General features: G+C 48.0%; 1 pseudogene; it reads right to left on the bottom strand.

Moving 5' to 3' along the window:
- Positions 1-518: 518 nt before the first annotated feature.
- Positions 519-1034, bottom strand: LOC116369325 (histone H2B-like; annotated as a pseudogene).
- Positions 1035-7409: the final 6375 nt, after the last annotated feature.

Below are 7409 nucleotides of genomic sequence, written 5' to 3'. Positions count from 1 at the left end.
GAGCCTGCTCTTTGTGCACAGTGTGTGTTTTTTTTTCTGCTAGGTGGTCTCTCTCTTGTGTGTCTCTTTCAAAAGCAGATGAGGTGAGGGCCAAAAATAGTTGAGCTCACTCAGCTCGTCTGTCTGGGAACAGCCGAGATAGGCTTTTGTGCCCTTCTCTCTCGCAGTCCTTCCTCGCTTGACTCCGCAGCGTGACTCGTGCCCGTCTTTTGTCTGTGGGTCTTGGTGTCTGGCTGTGCGGCCGGCGCTATGGAGGCTGGCGCCCCATGTGCTTGTTCGCCCTGATATAGGCCGAGAGAGAGAGAGAGAAGAGAGATTTGGAGGCTCTTCTTCTCCTCCTCCTCCCCCCCCCTTGTACAGGTGGAACGGCTAGTTTCAATCGGTGACGTCACTTGCTCGGAGACTTTCTCATGTGTGCAGAGGGTCCCTGCTTCGGCCTAAAGTGATACAGTCTCCAGTCATTGGACTCCCCCTCACTGTGTTCTACTGGCATGCACACATCCTACCCTGTTCATGTCAGCATCCTTTATCCCCCCCCTCCCCACAATTGGACACATGCCTCCACACAACACATGGATTTGCTTTTTCACTGACAGGGTGGTGGCTCTTAAAAGAGCCTTTGGGTTACTACAGCACTCAAATGCGCTGTTTATTGGAGCTGGTGTACTTGGTCACGGCCTTGGTGCCCTCGGACACTGCGTGCTTGGCCAGCTCTCCGGGGAGCAGCAGGCGCACTGCGGTCTGGATCTCCCTGGAGGTGATGGTGGAACGCTTGTTGTAGTGGGCCAGGCGAGACGACTCTCGGCGATACGCTCGAAGATGTCGTTCACGAACGAGTTCATGATTCCATGGCCTTGGAGGAGATGCCGGTATCGGGGTGGACCTGCTTCAGGACTTTGTACACGTAAATGGCGTAGCTCTCCTTCTCGACTTTCGGCGTTCTTGCCGCCTTCCCTGCGGTCTTGGTGACGGCTTTCTTGGAGCCCTTCTTGGGCGCGGACTTTGCTGGCTCGGGCATGATGCTGGTGTCTCGTTGCTTCTCACAACGAATGAGGGGGTGTGGAGAGCCCTTTCCGTCTTATGAAGACGAAGCTAAGCTAATTCGCCGGCCGTGGACACACCCCTGCTTTCTCATAGGCGCCCCTGCCATTTGCCCAGTGGAGCTGAGCGCGCATAAGAGCCTTCCACTCAGAGGCTTGCTTCCCTAACAAAGACCTGTCCCCCCCCCCTTATTCCATAGCCTATGCTCTGTCACTGGTGGGGAATGGTGTGTTTCAAAAAAAGATCCATGCAATGGCCAGACATAAGGCACCCCTTTTTGGACTTGGTGGGGATTTCCCAGGCGTGGTGCCTTTATTTCAGGTGTCTCGTAATACGACTGTACGCAAAGCCTGCACTGAACATAGCCTCCTGTCATGAACACTCCCTCCCCGTCCACTCAGAGTGGCTCATGGTTTAATACGACTGTACTGAACATAGCCTCCTGTCATTTAACACTCCCTCCTGTCCACTCAAGAGTGGCTCATGGTTTCCTACAATGGATTTGGCCCTTTTGAAGCGGATGTGGGTGGCTCTTAAAAGAGCCTTTGGGTTCAAGTCGGGATGTTGACGTTCCGAAAAGAGTGCGTTTAACCGCCGAAACCGTACAGGGTGCGTCCCTGGCGTTTAGAGCGTAGACCACGTCCATGGCCGTAACGGTCTTCCTCTTGGCGTGCTCGGTGTAGGTGACGGCGTCACGGATCACGTTCTCAAGGAACACCTTCAGGACACCGCGGGTCTCCTCGTAGATCAGGCCGGAGATACGCTTCACGCCGCCACGGCGAGCCAGACGGCGAATGGCGGGCTTGGTGATTCCCTGGATGTTATCGCGGAGAACCTTACGGTGACGCTTGGCGCCTCCCTTTCCGAGTCCCTTGCCGCCTTTACCTCTTCCAGACATCGTGTAGTTCGCTAGCTGAGTTCAAGTGAATGAATGACGCAATTTTTGGGGCTTGGTGCTCTTATTATCTGCGTTTGGTGGACCTGATTGAAGCCAGTGGCACAGAAAGCACGCGCTTTTGCCTGGCCTCTGCTGCAAAGGGGAGGGCGTTCGTTCTAGGGAACTATGGAGGAAGAGAAATGAAAGCTACTTACATGCGCGGGAAACACACTCAAATACTGAGCTATGTTGAACACAAGGCCCAACTGTGACAACTGGGGGATCCACTACTAATCTGTGTCCCACTCTTCACATTGATTGGTGTTGTTCTTCTTGTTGTTGTTGTTGTTGGTGTTGTTGTTGCACCTGATTCAACTCTTTCAATCAGCGTGCCTCTCCAGCGCTACAACAAAAATGGCTACTCTACCCCTGCCTGGAGTTGGGAAACACTGAACTAGTAGGATTCAACCCACTGCAGTTGCCAGTCACACCTAATAGAGATAGGCGTTAAAACCTCAAATAGTGTCACAAGTACAAAGGAGAAACGAAGTGGAACATATACGGGAAACAAATACACAAGGAACGCTACACATCCTAAGGGTCCGTAATGTCACCTCAGCAGTCATGTAGCTCTTTAAGGCCATGTAATAACATCATTCTTCTTTTCTTCCCAAGACAGGATCCAGGTGGCCATGGGAAGGGGTGGTGACACCTCTGCAAGCTGAAACGCTGTAAAACATTCCTCAGACACCCACCCAACACACACACACAATAAAGGGATCGTTTTCCTATGCGTACAGAGGTGATAGGGATGTGCAAATATTGTATGGTACTTTTTTCAAAAACCAATAACATAGCCTTATATTATGGAAATAGTGGTATGAGGTGGATCCTTTATAGGCCAGATAGCCTCAGATGTTGCATCGAATGATCTCAACAGGTCATTGCAAAGGGGACAAATGAGGCCCAAGGACACATACTGGCGATTTATCAATCGGTGCAGTTGATTCACATCTCAGATGTGACTAGGTTTCATCTTACAACTTATTGTTGCCATAATTGTCTCTTACCTGTACTTAGTGGCTGCCGAGAACGCCTGACAAGCGTTCAACTAGCTGGGATGCAGCTAGTGTCATCAAAGCACAAAGCATAGCAAGTTAGAAGAAATAGGTAAGGTTACGAAAAGGCTTAGGCTTACCCCAATGTCACCTCCGTTCGTAGCTGTACTCCGTCCGTGTAGGCGCACAACAAGTCATCACACAGAGAGCACACTTGAAGCACAACTGCGCTGCCTGGAAGGCCGCAACGGACTGAATTGGAATCCCTCAAACAGCACACTAACTACATTCCGCTTTATGATGTCACAGTCAGCCCCTCGGAAACACTGGTCCTCAACAATCTCAAACACCTTGGATACCAAAGCCAAACATTCTCGAATCACTCACATTCACAAATCAACCAGGGAGAAGAAGGCTGCCATGAATTGAATGCTGAAAAGCTAACCTCCTTCACAGAGCAACATCATAGGACTGGGAGTTTGTGTTCAACAGCAGGTTAGACTCTGCCACTTGTTCCCTTCAACTGCTTGCGTTCCCCTATTATCAAGGGCTTAGTTCCTCTATAGGCTACAGTGCAGATACTTCACATGCAGAGTACAACAACAAATAACAGAGGGCCTGTTACCCACACCCTATAGGCTAGGAGTTGAACTTGGACCACAATGACATTGGTAGTAATTAGCCTGCAGCATAAATGACAGTGGAAATGGAAGTGCGACACATAGAGGAAAAGTCCTAATCCTAATCAAATAGACACATTTTTATTTATTTTTTTATTTCACCTTTATTTAACCAGGTAGGCAAGTTGAGAACAACTTCTCATTTACAATTGCGACCTAGCCAAGATAAAGCAAAGCAGTTTGACACATACAACGACACAGACTTCACATGGAGTAAAACAAACATACAGTCAATAATACAGTATAAACAAGTCTATATACCATGTGAGCAAATGAGGTGAGATAAGGAGGTAAAGGTCAAAAAAGGCCATGGTGGCAAAGTGTAATACAATATAGCAAGTCAACACTGGAATGGTAGATTTGCAAATGGAACAAATGTCCAAAGTAGCAATAAAAATAATGGGTGCAAAGGAGCTAAATTAATTCATTCATTAAAACAGTAGGGAAAGAGGTAGTTGTTTGGCCTAAATTATAGGTGGGCTATGTACAGGTGCAGTAATCTGTGAGCTGCTCTGACAGTTGGTGCTTAAAGCTAGTGAGGGAGATAAGTGTTTCCAGTTTCACCCCCCCCCCCCCCCCCCCCCAGGGGTTGTGTGGCGGAGATCTTTGTGGGCTATACTCAGCCTTGTCTCAGGATGGTAAGTTGGTGGTTGAAGATATCCCTCTAGTGGTGTGGGGGCTGTGCTTTGGCAAAGTGGTTGGGTTATATCCTCCTGTTTGGCCCTGTCCGGGGGTGTCCTCGGATGGGGCCACAGTGTCTCCTGACCCCTCCTGTCTCAGCCCCAGTATTTATGCTGCAGTAGTTTATGGGGGGGCTGGGGTCAGTTTGTATATCTGGAGTACTTACCTGTCCTATTCGGTGTCCTGTGTGAATCTAAGTGTGTGTTCTCTAATTCTCTCCTTCTCTCTTTCTTTCTCTCTCTCGGAGGACCTGAGCCCTAGGACCATGCCCCAGGACTACCTGACATGATGACTCCTTGCTGTCCCCAGTCCACCTGGCCATGCTGCTGTTCCAGTTTCAACTGACCTGAGCCCTAGGACCATGCCCCAGGACTACCTGACATGATGACTCCTTGCTGTCCCCAGTCTACCTGGCCATGCTGCTGCTCCAGTTTCAACTTCCACCTGACTGTGCTGCTGCTCTAGTTTCAACTGTTCTGCCTTATTATTATTCGACCATGCTGGTCATTTATGAACATTGAACATCTTGACCATGTTCTGTTATAATCTCCACCCGGCACAGCCAGAAGAGGACTGGCCACCCCACATAGCCTGGTTCCTCTCTAGGTTTCTTCCTAGGTATTGGCCTTTATAGGGAGTTTTTCCTAGCCACCGTGCTTCTCCACCTGCATTGCTTGCTGTTTGGGGTTTTAGGCCGGGTTTCTGTACAGCACTTTGAGATATCAGCTGATGTACGAAGGGCTATATAAATAAATTTGATTTGATTTGATTTGATGGTAGATTTCAGTTCTTACAATCTATGTCACTATTACTTCATTTGACTGCTCTTAAATCATATTCACTTAACCCTTTTGTTCACCTGCTGATTTTCTGCTGGTTTGTCTCTTGCAGATTTGGACATCATGTGAATGTATGTTTCTCAAGTATCAAAAGAGGGTAAGTTACATTGACCTACTTTATGAAAACGGAATGCTACTTTTCTCTCTAGCCTAGTGCACTCTTTATCTGTAAGCTCTCCTACTGGTGTAGGTAGCTCCAAAAAAAAAGCTCCAGATGCCATTACCCCATGTAGCCTATAGAACTTTATCTCGACGACCACATTTTACACCAATGCACCCCGAGAATCGGTTGGTGGTCGGGAATCAAGTGGATGATTCTGGGACCAATTACAGGAGGGGGTCTGTCTGTTGGATGAGGGGTGTACTGAACTGTGCCTATAGCATGTCAAGAATCCCTCCAACGGGAAATAGGCTTTGGCAAATGGCCAGGGGCGCTGTCCTTTTCAGCACCACGGAGCTCCGCTATTACCTGTCTCATGAGTGAAGATGCAACAGCAGACAATTCCTGCTCGTTGGTCCGGCAATTACACACTTTAGCCGTGTCATTGCTGCATTTAACTGGCAGCCTGTATTTAGGGCCTTTACTTTGTCTTATCATTTCGATTCCTCAGCAAATCTTCTTTTAAAAATGAACTAAATCCCACATCAGAAGTCGACTTCAAATCACGTCAAGGACACACGACTCGACTCAACGGAAGTCAGTAGTATCAAATATTCTCCACTGTGAAGGTGTCATGTGCTGAGCCATTTAGTTCCTTATGAAGCCTATTTACGAAGCCAATACAGCAATCAACACGTACCTGCCCGCATTGCTGATTGCTATTTTGTAATTGGTCAACTACTAATAGGGCAATCATCCCGGCTGCTTGTGTCCTGTTTCGTAACAGCTCTTTTGCAAGCCCTTGATGATTACATCTATTGATTCCTGCCGTCCTGATACCTTTTCTCTTCATTCTCTTAAGGGATCTCGGATCTAGTCTAAAGGACTAACAATGGGTATGGCATTGGAATATTCAATCGCACACTGAATTCATCCCACTAAATACATTCCTTTCATTTCTCCATTTATTCCACCATTTCGAAACAACTTACCTATGCACTCACACAAACAAGCACAAAAGGGCGACTTAATAATATCACGTCTAATTGGGTGGCCTACAACATTTCCTGTACCTTCAACCAAAACGTTGGTACCACTTTTTTTCGACCACCTTTCACTTGCGCTGGACAGAGATATATCATTTGACTTTCAATAGCTTAGTCAGTCGCATGAATTATGGGGTGCACACAGCTAATTTTGTAATGATTGGATCAAAACGGATCAAAACATGGATTTTTTGGGCCATCGAGGAATGTCACATGGCCCAGAAATGATTGAATGGCCATTTTCACAAAGGAAAAGACATACTCTAGCATGTTACATTCCAAGAGCAATTGGATTCGAAAAAACACAACGTACCCCACTTGGGGACCCGAGGACCGAGTTTGGGAAACACTGGCCTGAAGATCAAATACCAATAGGGAGCAACTATGACGTGCTCACACGCTGACAGTACCCGCGTTTAACCACTAGATGGCCTCCGTGCTCCACGGTAAAACTTTTCCCCTCTCATCAGCGGCACTGCAACATGGGACTTTCAAAGTCAGTTGTTCTTAGCTACATAGTGACCATTTTCGCCACTTTTTGCCCTATATCATTACTATCACTCATTACTGCTACTGTATTTTCCCCTCTTCTACTCTAGGCATACATCTAATCACATATAGAGAGCGTTATTGAAACGACTCAAGTCAGTTAAGAACAAACTCTTATTTACAATCACGGCCGGTGGTGATACAGCCTGGAATCGAACCACGGTCTGTAGGGACTCGAGAGCAGGGAAAACTGTGGGAAAGGGGCGTGTACAAATGGAACAATTGTGCCTTTTTGACTGAAATATGGAGGTGGCTCTTAAAAGAGCCTTTGGGGGATTTTGGAGATCAGGTCATCGTTTATGCGCGCTCTCCGCGAATACGACGGGCCAGCTGGATGTCCTTGGGCATGATGGTCACCCTCTTGGCGTGGATGGCGCACAGGTTGGTGTCCTCGAACAGGCCGACCAGGTAAGCCTCGCTTGCTTCCTGCAGGGCCATCACTGCGGAACTCTGGAAGCGCAGGTCGGTCTTAAAGTCCTGGGCAATTTCTCGCACCAGGCGCTGGAAAGGCAGTTTGCGGATCAGCAGCTCAGTGGAC

Source organism: Oncorhynchus kisutch, unplaced genomic scaffold (assembly GCF_002021735.2).
Source record: "Oncorhynchus kisutch isolate 150728-3 unplaced genomic scaffold, Okis_V2 scaffold2157, whole genome shotgun sequence".
NCBI lineage: Eukaryota > Metazoa > Chordata > Actinopteri > Salmoniformes > Salmonidae > Oncorhynchus > Oncorhynchus kisutch.
Note: the sequence above shows the minus strand (reverse complement) of the source record. Positions and strands in the feature narration are given on the sequence as shown.